The 20,504-nt window shown below is 43.5% G+C and overlaps 1 protein-coding gene across 1 annotated transcript in view; it reads right to left on the bottom strand.

Moving 5' to 3' along the window:
* The window catches only part of KCNJ6 (potassium inwardly rectifying channel subfamily J member 6), a 283,179-nt gene extending 262,912 nt beyond the window's left edge, over positions 1-20,267 (bottom strand). The window contains exon 1 of the mRNA XM_027128021.1: positions 19,722-20,267. The gene's annotated coding sequence lies outside the window, so the exon portion shown is untranslated. The remainder of the gene's footprint in view (positions 1-19,721) is intronic.
* Between the last annotated feature and the right edge of the window lie 237 nt (positions 20,268-20,504).

Here is a 20,504-nt window from a genome sequence, read left to right as displayed (position 1 = left end):
AGAGATAAGTTGGGAGATTGGGATTGGCATATACACAATACTATATATAAAATAGATAACTAATAAGGACCTACTGTATAGCACAGGGAAACCTACTCAATACTCTGCATATGGGAAAAGAATCTAAAAAAGAGTAGATATATGTATACGTATAACTGATTCACTGTACAGCAGAAACTAACACAACATTGTAAATCTACTATACGCCAATAAAAATTAAAAAATAAAATAAAAATAAAATAAAAATTAAAAAAAAAAACGGACCGTTTCTCTCAAATGTCAGAGAAGTTCCTGTTGGTCCGTAAAAACCGCTGACGTTTCCGAAGTCCTTTGGGATGGCCAGTGATGTCACACATCTGTTTTCACTTGAAAGAATAAAGCTCGTGGGGGGCTTGGGGCTTCTTACCAGCCTGACTGTGGGTTTGGTTGTGGTCGTGCCTCTGTTGGGTGGTGCCTGGTGCGTTGGGTGGGAGGTGTGCATTTCTCATGGGTCATGAAAGTGCAGAGGTGACCTTTCTTAAGCCCCAAGGTGAACCTGGAGACCACAGCATGGCTAGGAGGGCAGGACCCTGCCCTCCCATGTCCTGGAGGAGACTCAAGGGTGGCATGTGGACCGGAGGTGAACAAATTCTCTGAAACCTTGTGGGAACACTCAGGGTTTCTCTCTGGCAGGAGCTGGTGTCTGTCAGGGGAACAGAAAAGCTGACAGCCTTCGGGGAGAATCAGCCAGGGTCCCAGAGGCAGTGGGGATACCACGCTGGCAGACACATCCCTGCCAAAAACAGAGGCGTGCAAAGGCAGTGCCTGGAGCACAGGATTTGCCCTTTAAAAAGGAAGAGAAGAGGCAAGTGTCTGGTGCCAGGACCGCTGGGAATTCATCTCCTGCCCAGGCTCTCTCCGAGGAAGGGACAGCAGGCTGGGATGAATCACAAAGCCAGCAGGGAGCTGGTTCATGTGAAAGCCCAAGATTTGCCTGCAGGAACTCACACTGGCTCCTTCATCTTGCTAAGGGATTTAAACCGTATTTCTAAATGCTGGGAAGACAGATTTGGAGAGAACGGGGTTCTCTCCTCTCTAGGAAGCTGATTTGGGTTGGAAAATCTTTTGAAGGCAGCCCTGCAAGGAAGCCTGGTCTGCTGTTACCTTGCAGACCCCTGGTTGGGGTGTGGGCCCCCATCCTGTCTCTGTGTTCAGCCATCCCCAAGGGGCTGCCCAGCGAGGAGGGAGAACAGTAAGTCAGTCACAGGATTGTGTGAGGGCAGTGACTCCTGTGACGTCCACCCCCATGCTGGTGAAGCCGTGGGGAAGGGGAGGAGAAGCCCAGTCGGGGCCGCCCACGGCAGGAGGGATGACCTGCAACATCAGCTGAGGGCCTGCTCACCTGGAACCCACACGCATAGGTTTCACATCCACTCTCATGCCCGGTGAGAAGCCCTGAGATGTAGATCACATGGAAACGGCTTCAGGGTGTGGTTTTGGCGGAAGTGGGGTCAGCTCGGGGCACCAGGAAATGGTGGATCTAAAAATAAGCTCTGTTATTCCTCACAATTGCCCGTCTCACTGACAAATTAAGTATTGCTGCTGATATTGCCTTTAGATAAGCACAAGTATCATTTTTCTAGAAGCAAATTTGTCCCTTCTGCTGCCTTGCCTAAAATCTTGCTTTGGCTTTCGGTTGCCTCTGGGATGAAAACTAAGGTGCTTCTGGTGGCACACTGGGTCCCTGTGGTTTGGCCCTTCACCCCGTCTTCAATCCTCTCCCCTGGCTCCCTCATCCCACCAAGCCCCTGTCCTTCCCCACGGCCACCTCCGATTTCCCGAGTTCACCGCGGGGGAAAGCTTGGCTTCTAATGCTGGGCTCCATCAGAGGTCTTTCACAACTGCCCCTCACCCATCTCGGGGACAGGGATCCCACACCCACCAGCACTAGAGCTGTCATATTCTCTCCACCCCTTAGCAGGAAAAGCCCTTGAGTGGTACTGCAGCACCTAGGACCCAGTAGGACCCAATCCCTGTTTGCTGAGGGAGTGACGATCAAACGAGATTTTAGATGGGAAACCACTTCCTGTGCTGGAGCTCATGAGAAAGTTTAAGGGAAGATTCCTATTATTATCATAGAGTGAACCTTGAATGCTGGGCTGTGTGCACTGGCTGTTGTGGGTTCTTCACCCTGGCTGCCCTTTAAAATCATTTGGGAGGCTCTGAAGTGGTACGTGTGTGTGTGCACGCGCGCGTGTGTGTGTGCGCACCACAGACCTGTTGAATCTGTGTGGCTGGATGGCCAAGGTTGTCCAGAGCATCTCTTGTTTGAGTATCTTTGGCTGCTGATTCAAGCCTGGTTCTGTTGTCTTTCCTTAGAATGGTCATCAGATTTGCTCCAGAGTCTTTACTGGTCATGGAAAATTCCACTCCAGATCAGCCACTGCAAAATGCCTTTTGAGAGTTGTTCCCAGTGGATTTCATTTCTTTTAAATTTAAAAAATGTCAATCATGCGCTACTAGTTTTTTCTTCTGTTTTTGTGTTTTGTTTTTTTGCTCTAGAAAGGCATGGTGGATGGAGAAGATATTTCCTTCTAAGCCCCAGTCTTACCATCTGTAAAATGTGGGTAAGTCACTAGATATCAGAGACACTGGAGAAACTGAATTGTTAAAATATCTATGAAATTGTATTTTTTAAAATAAAAGGCATAGCCAGGGAAGGAGATTCCTTTTTCTATTAGCTTACACATAATTTACAGATGTTGATGACAATTGTTCTCTTTTCGCTATTTCTCAGTTGAAGTTTCAAATGCATACAAAACTTTTAAATATCCTGTTTTGATAAGAAAGCATTTTTCAATGTTTTAAAATAAGACAGGTAAAAATCTCACATAGTAAAAAAAATTTTTTTCCTTCTGTTAGAAAGCAAAAACCTTCAGCCCTCAAATGAGTGTACTTTTCTTAGGTTTTAAGGGGGATATCAGCTAATAAAGGGAGACATGACTCCATCTACTGAGATATATTATGCTGACTTGCTCCTGGGTTGGAGTGAAATGATGGGGGCAAGAGGAAGGGATTTTTTTTTTGGCTGTGCCCCACGGCTTGCAGAATCAGTTCCCAGGGCCAGGGATCAAACCCTTGCCCCCTACAGTGGAAGTTTGGAGTCCTAACCACTGGACTGCCAGGGAAGTCCCTGGAGGAAGGGATTTTTATCTTTTGTGTATAATGTCAGCAGAAATCATGGCATCTCTTTAATGATATTCTTACACATGTGAAACTAATAACAGTTTATGAACTCAGAGGGAAAAACTCAGAACCATGGTAGTCTACTATGGCCAAGTAGACTACAAAAGCTATTGCTAAGAAACTGCCCCTAGCTGGATTGTTCTTCTCTCTTTCTCCCTCTCTCCCCACCAACTCCCCTTTCTCCCCATCCCTCAAGTCTACAAATTATAAAAGTATTTCAATAAGTTAATATACTACTACAGTGTTGCTGAATCTCTTAAAATCGCTTCTAAAGGACCCATCTTGGACACTCCTGGCCAGTGTGAATGTGGATTGAAGAGCGGATCTTGGATGTTGAAAAAGCAAAGGGGGAAAGAGATCAAGGCCAGAGGCCTGGAATCCTGACTCTGATTACAAATCGTGGTGATCACCTACCTGTGTGAACTTGGGTTTGGTTCGCCATCTGCCAATGGGTCAACAGCGTGTGCCATTCCTTGGTGGGCTCTTGTGAGGATCAGTTGGCTTAATGATTGGGATATTATCTCTGAAATTTGTATCAATCATCTGAGTTCCACCCTAGGAAAGTGTTTGCCCAATGTCCGATGTTAGTTCCTTCTTTCTAACTGGCCCAGTCATGTGGCCGAATGGCTCAAGGGGTCACAGGTTCTGGCAGCTGAGACAGACCTGGTCCAATTCTTTAAATGATCTTGCATCTGGCTCGGTTGCTTATGTGGTCAGTGGGTCAGTGGACTGGACCTCTGGTAGAATGTAAATAGGGGCAGCCTTTCTGGGTGGCAGTTTGGTTGAATGTTGTAAGAGCTTTAAACCAAAAATGTGGACCCTTTTACCCAGCAATTACATTTCTAATAATTTATGCTAAAGAGGCATTCTCAACTGGTGTGTACAAAAATGCTTATAATAGTAGTGTTGACAACACAAAAAGGAAAACAACCCAAATGCCCAAAATAAAGATGAAAAAAAATTCACAGTAAATAAGTTTTAGAATTACTTACAATGTAGCCGTCACAACTATATATTTATTCAACAATATTGCGTACCTATTATGTGCTGGGCAGTGCTTGGGATGCTAAGGATGTGCCAATGCAGTGGTTAATTTTATGCATCAACTTGACTGCCAGGAGGTGCCCAGATCAAACGCTATTTCTGGGTGTGTCTGGGGGGTTGTTTTGGGATGAGATTTACATTTGAGTCAGTGGCCTCAGCAAAGTAGATTGCCCTCCCCACTCGAGGTGGTAGACATCATCAAATCCATTAAAGGCCTGAATGTAACAAAAGGTGGAGAAAGAAGGAATTTGCCCCTGTTTTCCCCGCTTCACTGCTTGATTGGAAGATCTCATTCCATCCTATCCTGAGTTCAGATTAAGATGCACATTATCAGCTCCCTTGGTTCTCAGGCAACTACCGATCATGTTAAAGGGATAGCCGGGTGGGCCGTCGGCAAGGTGGTTAGAGTGCAGGGACTGAGTCCCACAGCAGAAGGGAGTAAGGTCAAAGACATCTACAATCTGCTCCTAGTTACTGACTTGGGAAGAAGCTGATGATGTATCATCAGGTAAGAAAAGAGCACAGCAAAATAGTGTATACTAAAAACAGTGATCCGGTCTGAGTTACAAACATAAATAAACTCATATATTTACTGTACATGCTACTTCGTTCCCTCTTTTCTTTCTCCTTCCTTCCTTCCTTCCTGCTTGCTGCTTTCCTGACTTTTTTTTTAAGCTTATTTGAATCTTTACAGTTTTCTACATTGAATGTAACTTACTGGTACAATGAATAAGGGAGAAATGCCCAGGTAAAATAAATTGACTGTATTTTATTGTCTTTAGTCAAGCTGTCTGAGCACAGGTTTCATTACTCTCAAAATTTGTTTAGTTTTCGGAATCAGCTATAAACATTCCTGGCTTTGTAGAAATGTTCAAACAATGGGAGAGTTAAAATTGTCCAGTTACTTTAAAGGTGAGTGTTATCTCAGGGAAAGAGAAGTTTGGTTTCCAGAAGTCTGGCCACACCCAACATACAATTTCTCTATACTTCCATCGGTAGAAGCACTACCAGGGTAGCGCCAAAAAGTGCCACCTCTATGGAAACCACACAAAAAATTGTTATACAGGTTATACGGTTATATAGGTACAAATGTGAAGAGCTTTCCTGATCCACACATAAGCTTATATACATTTTGAAACTCATTTGTACTCACAAGATTCAGTATTGACTTTGCTGTAAAACTTTGTTGATTGAAAGTGCTTCAGGAATGGGATGGTCTGGTTTAAGTGAATTACCTGGATTACCTCTTCCACCCAGGAATAAAGAGAATTTCAACTGATGGTTCCTAGGATTTCAAATTCAGTTGTTAAACATCTTTCTAGCCCTTGAGCTCACTTCCCTGTGTTGGTGACTGTGCAAGGCTGGGCACAGTTCAGTCTTTGATGATGTGGGTTCCCACAGTGTATCTGGGGCATCATCCTACCCATAAACTTATTTCACCTTCAGAGGCCTATAATGAAGCTGTGAGTAGCATCTCCCTCCTGAACATATTCACTTGGCACTTAAAAAAAGTGTAAAATCATTAAATTGCTCATTTTAATGTTCCATACCCTCTTAGAAGCAAGGTATGGGAAAAATAGCTCACTAATCTATTGAGTTTATTTCCCTGAATTATCCCTACTCTATAGCTGGGAAACCTGACAGAGAAAGAAGTTCAATAACTCATCTAACAGAGCTTGGTATCTGTCAAAGCTCATTCTATAAACCGCATGCCTCAACGTTAACGCCAATCTCTCAGGCTTCTTGAAAGGAAGTGTGTTATGGTTAACAGCGCTTAGACCAGCACAGACATGTCAGAAACCAATGACCTGGAAATGACTGAGCTTCGACTTTTATATGGCTGAGAGAAGTGAGAGTGTTACTCACCTTGTCTCATCTGAAACCCACACTCATCCCTTTTCCTCGTCATTCACATACTGTGTTTGAGGGACATCCAAAACAGACGTACAAGTTACTAAGGGAGGAAGAAGATCTTTCCCTCTTATGTCTCCCCTCTGGCCTCCGTATACAAAATTTGGGTGTTTTATTTCTTGTTTGGGTGGTCTTTACTGAACTTTTGGAGATGGCTACAATCTGACTACATGGACTGACACAAGCTGTATTCATCTTCCGAGGAGAGCTATTTTTAAATAGTTTTAACAGTTTCTAATCTGTCTATTGGAATCAGAATACTTTAGGTATCATAGAAATGTTATTCAAATACCACATATTGAATTGCTCTTCCATGAAACTCTTAGGGAGAAACACAGAGGGGGTGCAGTGATGTCTAAGTCTAGCCCTCGTTGGCAAGGAGGTTCGAGCCTGGCAGAGCAGTAGAGCATGCAGGTATGCAGCAGCCCATGAAGTGGCTGCAGGACAAGGCCCACGGAACAGTGCTCACGGAACAGTGGCCACGGAACGGTGCCCATGGAATGGTACCCACGGTGAGAGGAGAAGGCTCAAGCATGAGAGCACAACTTTGAATTTCGGTGGTATCTTCCAATATACTCTAATTGACATCTTAAATTTAGTGACCTGGACGCTGCACTTAAGACGTTGCCTAGTTTATCATTTTGATTTCTCAGATGCCAGCACAGAAATTTCCATCCTTTCCTTTTAAAGCATTTTTAGGGTGTCAGAACCTCTGGCTCCAGCAAGGCCACCTTGCATAGATCTCAGGCCCATTTTCTCTCTCTGCTTATTAGAAACCACTGCTCATTCCCCCTCCCACTGCCTGAGATTCCTTCCCTTGTGCTCAGGGCTTCAAGGCCCTAGTTGGCAGTTTTGCTTTCTTTGCCAACTGAACGGGATTTCTCTTGTCTTTTCTCATGTAATTGAACATTTATGAAATTTGGGGATGCTCTAAGTGCACAGAGTGATCTGTTTTGTGGTTAGAATCTGAGGCACACATGATTCAACCAGTTCCTCTATGTCTGGAACTGGGCATGGGAAGAAGCCAGGATAGAATGGAGGGTTTGTCACTTAAGTGACTGCCCTGCTCGCCGACCTCATGTTTCCAGGGTTTATTATTCTAGCAATACCAACAGTTCATCTGGAAACTTAACAGGGAAAGAAATAACTTGAGTCCAGATTCCTTACATGAGTAAAGGAATAAACTAGAACAATACTTGCATATTGCAAGAGCTTGAGCAGTCAAACGAGGATTACAATTTCTCCCAAGGACACCCAGGCTCCAGTCTCAGCGCTAACAGCATTCTGACACTTCTTTTGCCATAAAAAGACACACGTTGGATTGGTTGGGGTAACCAAAACAAGGTTCGTATAATTTAACAATTACTTTCTTTAAGAAAATATTATTAAATAAATAACAGAAATTAGAGGTTTATTTGAAAATGATTGGTGGATTTTAATGAAATTTTCCTCTCCCAGACTAGTTTTGTGTGTCACCACAATGTCATTTTTCTCTGCGAGTTGCTCTAAAATCCAGAATCTACACACTTTAAGGGAGGGCTATTGTGGATGACTTTGGTATTGTTTTGAAGATTAGATGATTATTTATAACCAGAAATTTTCAGGGGATTTATTCTTTCTGATCTGAGAATGTCACATAATCGCCCTTATTACCCAGTGCCCAACATAACTTTTTGTTCTCCCCATGAAAGCCAAATCTCACAAAAGATTCAGCATTGCTAATTTAAAATAAACTCCACTTCTGCAAACAGCAGGAATGGAGGATCAAGACTCTTATCTCCAGAGTGTAGACCAAAGAAACTATTTCCCTGAAAAATAAAATTCACTGAAAGAAACATATTTTAGTTCACTATTTTTATTATTTTGAGGTCTTGTAAAAAAATATCTTTACTCATTTTGCAGTGGTGGATCTGACCCATGCCTCTCATTGTGCCAAAGGGGACCATGCCATTTAGGTTATTCCAGATGATGGTGGGTCCATTTTATATTTACTCTTTGGTGACAGCTCAGTGGGAGCCCTGGGTTAGTGGCAGGCACTGGTAGGATATATCCTAAAACTCCATGTTTCCTGGGGGCTCCATTCATGCTGTTCAGAGCCAGACTAAATCCCCAGTGACTTCCATAAAGTCTTCAGTGAGTTTTACTCCACGGGCAGAGAAAAAGTAGGAGTCCGACATACATGAGTAGGGATGACTATGAGATGAATCTCAAGCAGCACTGGTTTTGCAAACAAGAAAGGAGCTAAAGGAGTTCTTTCTTCTCTCTGCTCTGCATCACAAAATAACACGGTCCCACCGCCTGCAGGATTAACAAATCTCCCATTCATAACCCTGCACATACTTGTCCCTATGGTGGCTCAGGAACAACAAATCCCCAAAGACACACTTTGGAATGCTGCAGCCCAGTGTTTGCACGTGAAGGTGATGATGAACCATGAGCCACAACCCTAACCTCAGCTCTAACTGCAGCCCTCGCTCAGCCTCCTTCCCAGTCGTGTTATTTATTCACTGGAATGACCTCAACACTCCACACCTGGACAGCGGCCATGTGCAATCCCTCGTGCTCACGGAGCGCGCGACGTTGGAGTTTTCTTTGGGCTGAATCTACCTCAGCCTGGTCTCTCCCCTCATGAGTGATCTAATTCCAGTACTAATGAAGGCACTCAAATGGGACCATTTTTCTGTTGCTGGTTTACAACTCTGAGCCTGCTTAGGTCTTCTTCCCTTCCTATCAAGGTCTGGCTATCTCCTGATCCCAGTTTTTCCTCTCTTCCAAGTCTGCCTTGCCCAAGGCTACCAGATTAAAATGGCAGAATAAAATCTGTGTATCCTCTCCTTTGCCCCCAACCAAAGCCATTACTTGAGATTGAAGACTCAAATTCCATACTGATGCCTGGACTCCATTTTCTCCATGGTGAGGTACACCAATACCCCTGCCTGACCTATCCTCATTGCCAATGCCCCCTCCATGCAGACTGATTTCTCATTTGAAAAGCACTCTCTTCCCCGTTTCCCCATCAAAACCCTACTTCTTCCAAGATTCCTTTACCTTCCACCATATGCTTTGATGTTTCCTACTGACACTAGCCCTTTTTAACATCCCCCTTCTTTACTCAAAGCCTAGCACTTTCTTGTTTAATGCTATGCTTCTTTGTCCTGTGCATTATTGTTTCACTGATATTCTTATTTTCGTAAAGTCTAATGCCTCTGAAGGCTGAAATGAGGATGCTTTTTCTTTTTCCTCCTTTGTCTTCTTTATATAGCAGTTACTCTTAAAGACTTGTTGACTGACTGGTTCAAGAAGCTATGATGATACGGGGGGTAGCTATTAAAGGTCAATTTCTGGAAATGTGCTGACGGTCAAGAGATGTTTTAAACAAAAGTGAATGTTATATAACTATAATCATTCTTCACTTGGTTGCATGAAGTTTTGCCACGATAAGCCCGTTATTCAATTCTTGTAATGTGGCTTTTCTCCAGAGTACACCATTCTTATTTTCTGATAGCATCTTTTATTTAAAGGATAATAGATGAGACTATTAATTTAAAATAAGAACTAAAAACCTTCTGGATGGATTATCAGGAATTCCAAAAGACTAAGCAGTTTATTTACATGAAGAGAGCAAGAGAGAAGCCCTTACTTGCCATACTTTTCCCCACTTAGTACGATTGTGCATGTTTTATCTGTTGGAACAAAAGCCTTTTGTTTTTGTCTTTTTCTCCTGGGCATTGAGACCAGGTTAGATCTGCACATGCAGTAGAAGATAAAGACAGGCATTCCATCTCCAGCTGTGACTTTGCATGGCTCTCAAGTGAGCAGACACTTGGAGGTCTTCACTACAGGAAGAAGCCTACTAGAGGGGCTGCATTTGAGAAGAACCTAAGCCAGTCGTTCCCAAAATTTAGTGTGCATTCGAATTCCTGGAGGAGATATGCAGATGGGTTGCTCCATCCCCAGAGTTTCTGATTTAGTGGGTCTGGGGTAGGCTTGAGAATTAGCCTTTGTAACCAGTTGCCCTGGTGATACCATTGCTACTGGTTCAGGGACACAGTTTGGGAACCATTGACCTAACCTGACTTCTGTGAGCTCTGATGCTTCCTTCTGCTCACAGAGATCCGCCTGTGGCCAGCAAGGAAGCATGAGAAGGGCTGGCTTGGGGCTTAACACTCCTCAGCTGCTGATGAGACAGAGGGCCACCTAATTCAGTCTCCTCAATGAAGGAATCCCTTTTATGACAGCACATCTATAACAGATTCTCTATTTGCTTCTCTCTTTGTGTCCTCTCTCTGTATATGCCTCACTACAATGGGTCTGGTCACCCCAGGAGGGTGAATATATATTTAGGGTATTCACTGGTGAGTCTTCAGGATACAGCTGAAAAGGAAGGGGTCCATTCCTTCTTTGCTATTATTGAAATTGGATTCCTTAAGAATAGGAATTTTATCTTATTCACACCATATTCTGCACAAAAGAAATGTCTGCAAATCTGAAATGTACTCTGGCTGATATGTCACGGAGTCCTGACTCTGAAAGCAACTTGGGGCTTTTTACAAATAAGAAGGTTCAGGGTGCCATGAGAAACCTCCAAAGGGGTATTTCATGCCCTATCTATTGATGGAAGATAGAGAGGTATGGACAACATAAAGCAGCAGGGTAAGTGTCTTCCTTGAGTGATGAATCCTGTAGATGCAGCCTGGTCATGTGGTCCCTGCATTCCAGACCTGCTCTCACTGACCACACATTTTGTATATGGACTGAGGTGTCATTCTGGTGAAATATGACTCATTTCTCTCATAGAGAAATGATGGTTCCCTCATAAAATGATGACCTCAGTCCGTCATAGCCTACTCTATGGACCTCATAGAGGTCCAGTCTGATTTGTTGGCTGAAACTGTAGGTCATCACTGCCCTCTTAGGACTTGGAAGCTCTTTGTGTTGGTAGAGACTTTAAAACACATGCACTTCAGCCCCATTTCTTAGCTCCTCCAACTTCTTTGTGCCTTCCAGTGATGGGGAATTCAGAGCTATGCAAATGAAGAGGACAGATCATATAAGCCCTGCCCAGCTCTGACTACAGAACATTCTTTCTTATATGAAACAGAAATGTGTCACTTTGTAACTTCTACCACTAGGTCCTAGTTGTATCCCTTAGAGTCCATCAGAACAATTCTAATCTATCCTACATCTTCAAATATTAAGACACCTGAAAACAATGGTCTTTCCCTCCTGTCAAGAATTCTCTAGGGTAAATAACCCCAATTCCTTCATCTACCTCTTATACTACATGGTTTGGACTTACCTACTATCCTAATTGCCCCCTTCTGCATGAGACTGAGTTGAGTTATATCCCTTCTAGGTTGAAATGTCAGGATGTGGCAGTGAAATACACCCTCTCTTCAAAAACACTCTCTTCATTAAACAGAAACTCCACTATGAGATGTTATTCACTTTGGAATGGCACGATATTTAAAGTGTTCAAGTGTTCAAGATATTTAAAGTGTTCAAGTATAACTGCACCATGGAAGGATGAACACACATTAGTGGTAGGTGTTCACTGTTTCAGGCCGGCAACCTTGGACCCTGCATGAATGGGCCAGGGCTTTGGCACCTAAGTTGGAGGAATGGAATGACATAAGAGGCTGGAAGCATTATGGATCACCACGACATTTCTTCTGGCTCTTTCTCTCATAGCTTTCTCATATATCTCCTCCTGACATTTCTCTTTTCTAAATGTATATTTGGCATTAAGGCTGATCTCTCCCTTCTAATGAAAAGGTATAGATTTTAGTTTCCAAGGGTACCTGCTCTCCTTGAGGCAGGCAGGAGTTCTCAAAGACTACTTCCAAATTATATGGTCTATTTTCAAAAGAACACTTGACTATTGTTAGATTAATTTAACCTAAACTTAGAGCATGTGTCTAACTTATATGCTATTCAAAACAAAATGCAAATTGCTAGTCAACAGCAAGTACTAGATACTGGAAGACAGCATCTAATGCTTCAGCCTTCTTAGACACAATGTGGGTGTAATTGTCAGGATTGGAAACTTGCTCCCAAGCTTGGGTTGTGAAGTGAGCTCTTCTTTGTGTCTACTTTAATGGTTCAGCTACCAGAAGTCAAACAATATAGATTTGCATCTCTTTCGTAGGCATCACATATGCCTACTCCTAAAGTCAAAAGGTTCCCAACTAACTTATTTAAAAAAATACACCACTGGGGACTTCCCTGGTGGCGCAGTGGTTGAGAGTCCACCTGCCGACGCAGGGGACACGGGTTCGTGCCCCGGTCTGGAAAGATCCCACATGCCGTGGAGCGGCTGGGCCCGTGAGCCATGGCCACTGAGCCTGCGCGTCCAGAGCCTGTGCTCCGCAACGGGAGAGGCCACAACAGTGAGAGGCCCGCGTACCGCAAAAAAAAAAAAAAAAAATACACCACTGGAGAATGATTCAAGAGCTCAACAAAATACTAGTCCAACTGGGGATCTTTTCACCATTGGGACAAATCATTTGCTTTGCCCCACTCTATTGCTGACCCACACTAACTGTATTTCTTTGACGCCAGACATTTATATTAAAGTAGTCAAATTTGCATGCTTAACATTGGGTATATATGCCAAAGACTCAAGTGTGTTCACCCTACCAGTTTGCCTTCCTCCTGGGCATAGAGCTAAGCTACAATCTCCAGCTACCCTTGCAGTTAGGTGTGGCCATAGAATATGGGCAAGATTGATATAATTACTTCCAGGCTTGTATCACTGAAAATCTCCTGCATGATCATCTACTCCCTCTTACCCTATCTGCCAACTGCATATCAACTCTAAGGAGATCATGGAAGCCAGATGTTAAGATGAATAAGTGTCCATCAGCCTGGGTGCTGGTATGGCATCAGCCAACTAGACTTATAGGGATGAAAAATAATCTTCTGTTTTGCTAAACTGCTGAAATGTAGGGATTTGCTGTTGCATCAGCTACCTAATTAATAGAGTTCACATAGCCTCATTGAGGACCGAACTTAATGACACATTATAACAAATAAATAATAACATCTACTATTTATAAAGTGCCAACTTTGTGCTGGACATCATGCTAAGAACCTCATTATCACATTAATCATCATAACATCTCTGGAGTAGACATTATTATTATTTTCATTTTACAGATAGGCAAACCAAGAACTTGAAGTTGAGCAAGGTCACCCAATTAGTGTCGTGGATTGTATCATCATACCCAGTTATTCACTTCTTTCTCTGTAGGAAGATTATATGTCTCCACCTATTGTTATGTGACTTGCAGTGCCCCACTCTGGGAGAAATATACATGTCATTGACCATTGGCATTGGTGTGACAAGTGACTTGTTTTGGGTCAACGGAATGTGAGTGGATAACTTATGTCATATCTTAGCAGGACTTTTAAAAGCCATTGCTTAATTTGGCATTCTTCTTTTCCCTCTGATACTGGAATGGAAAGTCCCAGGTCAGACTGGTCCTTCAGTCTGGATTCCAGTGTGAAGAAGACACTTAAGGGCAGTCACGCTGACCAGCAACGGCACGTAGCTTGAGGGAGAAATAAACCTTTGCTTTATAGGCAACTGAGAGGTTGTAATGGCTGTTACTGCACCAAACCTACTAAAAGCTGATGGATACATCTAGAACTTGATGCAAATGCAGTTAGTTAGACACCAGAGCCTGTGCTCTTCATCACCAAACAACACCTGCCAGGCACATTGTCACACTTGCACACGTTCCTGTCAGATGATATGATGAAAATTTAAAGCACCATTGAAAAAAAAAAAGTCTGTTCTCATTCTGGGTAGGAAAAAGGTGATGCCTGTGAGTTTGAAGAGAAAACTGCCACAGCACCGGGATTAAAACTTAACTCATAGCTTCGTCTCTCACAACGCATACAAAATGTTTAGATGTAGTGCCCCACAAAAAAATTGGTGGCAAGGATGTGGATCTTATAGATTCACTTGCTGGTTCATTTTTTAAAGTTTTCACACTGGTAATCACACCTCTGTGACTGGGAGTTTGGAGGTGAATAGTACCCAAAATCTATCCACTAAAAGAACCACCAGTACTATACGGTCCCTGGTCCTAAGCACAGCCATCAACAGGAAACATGAAATGGGAGACTGAAGGGGTTACTGGGATTAATCTGACCTGAACTCATCTGTAAAGACATGAAATAGATAGCCATTTCATTAAAATTTGGGGTTAACTTCATACATTGTAAGTGGGAAAGTTGATTGATGGTCTCAATGCATCTGGACAAAATAGAGATTTGAGTATCGCCACTTGAACATTGTGCACTGAGCAAAATCAGCTTCTGAGGTTTTGTTGAAATAACTATTCAATTCAGTAATAAATAAATAATTGGGCCTCTACAGTTGATTAGCAGGTATTGTTAGATCAAGGCTATAGTTTAGGGAACACAATATTCTTTTTAAGATGACATTGTCCTTCTTTATTGAAAGGAAGTAAAGTTGTATTATTAATTAGTGCTAGTAAAATGTTATCAAGTATGGGTATATTATATACTTTGTCAGAGGAGAGTCAGAATATCATTCAGGCACTAACTTCAGTTATCATGATCTCTTCTTTCTACAGAATTCTGATTATTTCTAGGACTAATTATTTTAAATACATTTTAAAATGTATTTTATCCCAAATGACTTTTTTTTTTTTTTTTTTTTTTTTGCGGTACGCGGGCCTCTCACCGTCGTGGTCTCTCCTGTCGTGGAGCACAGGCTCCGGATGCGCAGGCTTAGCATCCGTGGCTCACGGGCCCAGCCGCTCCGCGGCATGAGGGATCTTCCCAGACCGGGGCACGAACCCGTGTCCCCTGCATCGGCAGGTGGACTCTCAACCACTGAGCCACCAGGGAAGCCCCCAAATGACTTTATTTTATTTTTATATCTCTTTAAATACTTGAAGTACAATTAAAGAAAAATACCTTAATTCAACAGAAGTGTCTTGATAATTTTTTAACTTTACCAATTCCTCTTTTATTGATACTACCAAATTTAATAATTTTATAAAAATCGAGATGGAACCGATTCTCTTTTGGTACTTAAATGAAATTATTAAAAATAAAAGAAACAGTAAATGCCATCTTAGTAAGCCAAACCCAAATTTGTTGAATTTAAACATTTCAAGTCCACGAACTTTAAAGTGCTGATACAATGAACTAAAAAAACTACCTTGCTTTGAAAAGTATCATGACTTTAAACCTGGTAAAAATAAATAACTGCCTTTTCCCCTAGCCCCCTTCCTTCCCCTTATTCTGACTCTCTCTGGTCCATTTCCCTTATTAACCAACATAGTACTTACATAACATTTGATTAAGGAATAGTGAAAAAAAGAAAAGCTTTATCTTGCCTACCTGCTCATTTTGAAAAAGAGGGTTTGTCTTGTTTCCATGAAAATGCATTTTATCAACATTCAACCCTTGAAGAAAGTAATATTTTCTACCTGTGAATGGGGTTAAGCTTCCATAAGGCTGTATTTACTTTCTTTTAAAAATAATTGAAGTAATGTCGATTTACAATGTTGTGTTAGTTTCAGGTGTACAGCAAAGTGATTCAGTTATATATATGTTTTATATATATGGATGTGAATATATGTCTATATGTATGTTCTTTTACAGATTCTTTTCCATTATAGGTTATTACAAGATATTGAATATAGTCCCCTGTGCTATACAGTAGGCCCCTGTTGTGTATCTATTTTATATATGGTAGTGTGTATTTGCTAATCCCAAACTCCTAATTTATTCCTTCCTCCGCCCTTATATTTACTTATTTTTAATATCCAACACATTTTTTCTATTCCTTATTAAACAGCTATTTTCATGTTTTATTTTCTTTTTATCCTGTAAAGTAAGGATAGTTTGTGAGAAGATAGGGAGGAATATGAGAGTGAACTGAAGAATTTTTATATACTCAAAGGAAACAGCCTATACCAGTCCTGTGTATTAAATGAAGACCTGGGTCATACAAGTGCATATATTTACTGATGTTTAGGAAATACCAGGGTGAGGTATCAAAATTATATTTTAAAAAATTACAAAATGGCTCCAGGTATGCAGGAATAAAATTAAGTTGCTCTCCTTAACAAATCCTACTTGAAATGGGTAAACCAATTATTCTGGAGTACGCTATTCACTGTCATCAGGACATAATGACACTTTGCTCAGCAATTAGCCACCCAGGAAGAAAGCAAACCATAGTTTGGTAAATTAGCACTGAATACATGAACATGGAATCTACCAGAACTAAAGATAATTGATTGAGCAATTTCATTCCCGTCTTTTTTTTTTTAATTCATGAGAGAAATTGAACTTTAGAACTCACAAATACACTACTTTGTTTATCTAATAATCCATATTCTTGTCTGGATTTATCTTCATAAGTAATGTCTACTTTCCTTCTGCTGATAAGATCAGATGCAGCAAAGGCAGGGTAAACTGCCTTGTTTAAGTCCTAATAATACTCCATACATCACTTCTGTCTACTCTTATAAATTAAATTATAGACAAACGTGTCCATGTCCATCAGGAACCAAAACGTAAATGTAGTGTAATATTTCACCCTTTGCCCAGATTTAGAATAGATTGCTTCTGCCTTCACTAGTGATCACAGGGGAAGAAAAAATACCGGAAGGTATAAACACACAGCTTTATCCAAGTCCTGAGTGCTCTGCATGCATCATCTTTAGAAAGCAATGAAATACCCAACAAGGAAAACCAGGATACATATCATTTACCTTCATAAACAACAAACCAGAACTAGCTCAAGACCACACATGCATAATGGCATCCTCAAAAGAGAATGGCAGCCAGGGGTACTGTAGAGTCTTTATCAGTATCTCCATCCCGTTGCCAAACCGTGCCTCGGCTCTGTAATTCAAACTGTGCCTTCTAACACCTGGATGCCCCCTTTTAAAGCTTCCTCTTTCAAAATGTGACTTTCACCTTCCTCTACTATTTTTCCTCATCAGTATCAGTCCAGGGGAGGGGGTGTGTGAGGAGCTGGTACCAAAGAAGAGGAGGGCGTGGCACAGACCAGTCTTGCCTAAGGTGAAGACAGAATGGCGTGAGGAACTTACCTGTTTCCCCTGTAGGAATGTTGAAATGGAACTGGAATGATAGTAAATCGACCCCTCTTGCACAGTTTCTTCCTTGTTTCTATTAGGAGAAGTAACTCCTCCTCTGTTTACTATGCCTGCGACCTTGGAAATGTAGTCGCTCTGTTCACATGCTGACTTGAAGTTAGTCACTGATCTCACAAACACACCCTTTTCCCTTTCCTGGAGCTCACCAGCTCTGCTGAGAAGTCTGTCAGGTCTGGACTAAGAGTAAACTATTTCTCCACCCTCCTGGGTCTCAGGACCCTTAGACAGGAGTTGATTGGCCGGTATCTCGCTGACCACAGTTCTCCCACAGCGCCTTTCTGCCTTCTAAGCCCGACAAAAAGTTAGAGAGGAGAGCGAGAGGGTGAGGAATGAATGAACGCTTTTGAAGCCAAAGGGGCTCGGTTGAAACTAGACAACTCTCATCAGGGACTGATCCGTGGCGTGTGTGCGTGCCTGCGCGCGCGCGCGCGCGCGCGTGTGTGTGTGTGTGTGTGTGTGTGTGTGTGTGTGTGTGTGTGTGTGTGTTCCTTTTCTCCCCGGAGGATGGGATTTTCCCCATTCTCAGTTCAGCTCGGATCGTTTGCGGTTTCAATGTTCTTGACTTTGAATAGCTATTGTGATGCACCGCCATGCGTGAAATGGGTGATTTGCAAGCTTCTCTGTCCCACGCAATTCCGTGCATAATCATATATCCAGATTCTGCACTGGCAAGGGAATCGTTCCTTTATAGAAAGCGATTGAATTCCCGCAACCAAAGGAACTTAATAGTGTTCGCTGGGGTAGCCATCCGGGGTGGGAATGCGGGCGCCTGTGCTCTGGCCTTGGTGCTGAATCCGAAACCCGCTGTCCAACAATCTCAGCAGTTCCTGGGCAACTTTGGGAGGTCTGATGGGGACTGGCCAGTCCTAGGCACCCCCTCGCCGGTCGCCGGCAGGAATCTGGGCAAAGCCTATGCCCTGGGACCCTCCGCAGGGGACGCAGCTCCCTTATTTCTTTGCTTGGATCTGGGAAAGTTTTGTACAACGTTTATTTGTAACTGGAGCTGCCTTCTCCCCTCCCACCTGGGTCGCCATGGAGACTTGAGCTCTTTCTCTTTTTCTCCAGGCAAAATGGGCGAAGCTTAGTTAGCTCAGCCCTGATTGTAGCAAAGCCCCTTCTTCTTTCTAAGCAGCTCCTGGGCATCCCTCTTCTCCGTTTTTCAGAAGAAAGGTAGGCAGGGAATGGTGCTAGCTGGAATGTGGCATTACACCCGGTTCTGTGGTGGCTCCTTGGATCATCAGACTTTGGGTAAAAGCAGGCAGGAGACACTGTAAATGTATAATAAATCTCCAACTCCTAAGTACTGGAGTCCCCCCTCCCCTCCCTTTTTTTGGGAGTGGAGGCGGGATTCTTTGGAAAATGCTGGTATTTTATTTCTCCACTAATCTCACCCCATTACTGTGGCTGTTTCTATCAAGATATGTTTCCTCCCTAAGAGTCTCTCCCTACTGAACCCGGTACAAGAGATATACCTGTGGATTAACCCAAGGTTTTACTGGGTTTGGGAAATACAAATGTTATTTCTGTTAAAAACTCATCCAAGCTTAATGTCTTGATGCAAATGAAAATATACCCAGGAGGAAGCAAGCCAGTGAATTCATCCAGCCCCCTAAATGCAGTAAACATCTCATTTTATCTGAAGGGTTTTTGTTGTTGTTGTTGTTTGTTTGTTTTTTTCTCTTCCAATTACAAAATAATTCAGTTTACTTCTAGGGAGAGCTTCCTATTCACTGTTGGTAGTCATCATATCACATCTCTGGCTATATTGATAGAGAACAGTTAGGAGTTATTGTTTCCCATTCTCTGCTTGTTTCTCCCCAGCCCTCACTTTTCCTTTTCCTCCTCATGTTTCTCTCTCCCTCTTTCTCTCTCTCTCTCTCCCTATCTCTCTTTCTCTCTCTCTCCCTCTCTCTCTTCCTTCCTCTCTCTCTTCTGCTCCTATACGCAAAGAAGAACAAGGATACAGCTTTCCACAAAGACAATGGGCTTTTCCCAACTGTAAATGACTACATAGCAAGCCACCCCTGCCAGTTAATCCGTGCATTTCATCTTTGCCAACGGATGTTGAAATGATGTCTGTAATAACTGACTGGGTCTCTCCGGGCCCTGGGCATGCAGACCCCCTCCTCTCCCCGCCCCCCTTGCGAGTTTTCAGTTGCTAATGAGAACCGTATGAAACAGATTTCCCTTCTGTTATGTAACCTGCTTCTCCCTCGCCTTTCCCTTGACTTGGGCATCCTGTTTCTCATGAGTGGAGATGCATGCAGCGGCGGAAACTGGGGAAGGGGAGTTGGGGACCCGAGGGCACAGAACCTCTTGCCCAGATTGATGCCAGCTTCTTGCCTTCGAGCAACTCAGCGCACCGCTTACCTTGCTGCGGACTTGGTGGCTTCATTCAATCATGATCTCCCCTCTTGGAACGGAGCAAGGTTTAATAATTCACTACACGATGGATGGCGAGGGGAGGAAATAAAAAAAGAAAAGGGAAGGAAAACTGGAATCAGATGGTCAAATTTTACATCAGCCCCGGGAGGCTTTAGGAGACTCCATTCTCCTCGCGGTGCATCCAGGTCTGGGTCTATCTTCCCGGGTCCCGCGGATCCCACCCCTCCGCCCGCCCAACCTCTCCGGCCAGGTGCGGCCGTCTTCAAACTGGCTCCCTCTGGCCGAGAGTGGAGAGGAGGGCTGGGCGCGGGGGCCAACGGAGGGGCGGAGGGGTGTGCGTTCGGGCAGGGGCGGGGGAGGGAGACCGGGTGGAGGGAAGAGGGAAAAGGCTAGAGTGGCGGAAAAAAAAAATCCCCGGCTAGGAGAAAAGTGATGGACCACGCAGGGAGACGTCATGAAAGCCGCAGATTCAAAGAACGCTACTCAATTCCTGGCGACTGGCTGAGCCCGGCTGTCAGCGCACGAACAGACGCGGCTCCGGAGATAAAAGCGAGCGCAGCGCCGCGTGCTGGAGAAAAGCTGCCACGCAGCCTGTTCCGTAGAGGCCGTGGGCGGGGACCCGGAGGGATGGAGCTGGAGACCCGGAGGCGCCCACCCACCTCCCATTTTCAGCATCGGTGTCGCGTTGGATCGCCCAGCTTGGGCGGGGACACTACGACGCCCCCCCGCCCCCAAATCCGAGCCAATGCGGAAACAACCGAGTCAAGC

Source organism: Aethalodelphis obliquidens, unplaced genomic scaffold (assembly GCF_003676395.1).
Source record: "Aethalodelphis obliquidens isolate GAN/ISIS:26980383/991018 unplaced genomic scaffold, ASM367639v1 scaffold1, whole genome shotgun sequence".
NCBI lineage: Eukaryota > Metazoa > Chordata > Mammalia > Artiodactyla > Delphinidae > Aethalodelphis > Aethalodelphis obliquidens.
Note: the sequence above shows the minus strand (reverse complement) of the source record. Positions and strands in the feature narration are given on the sequence as shown.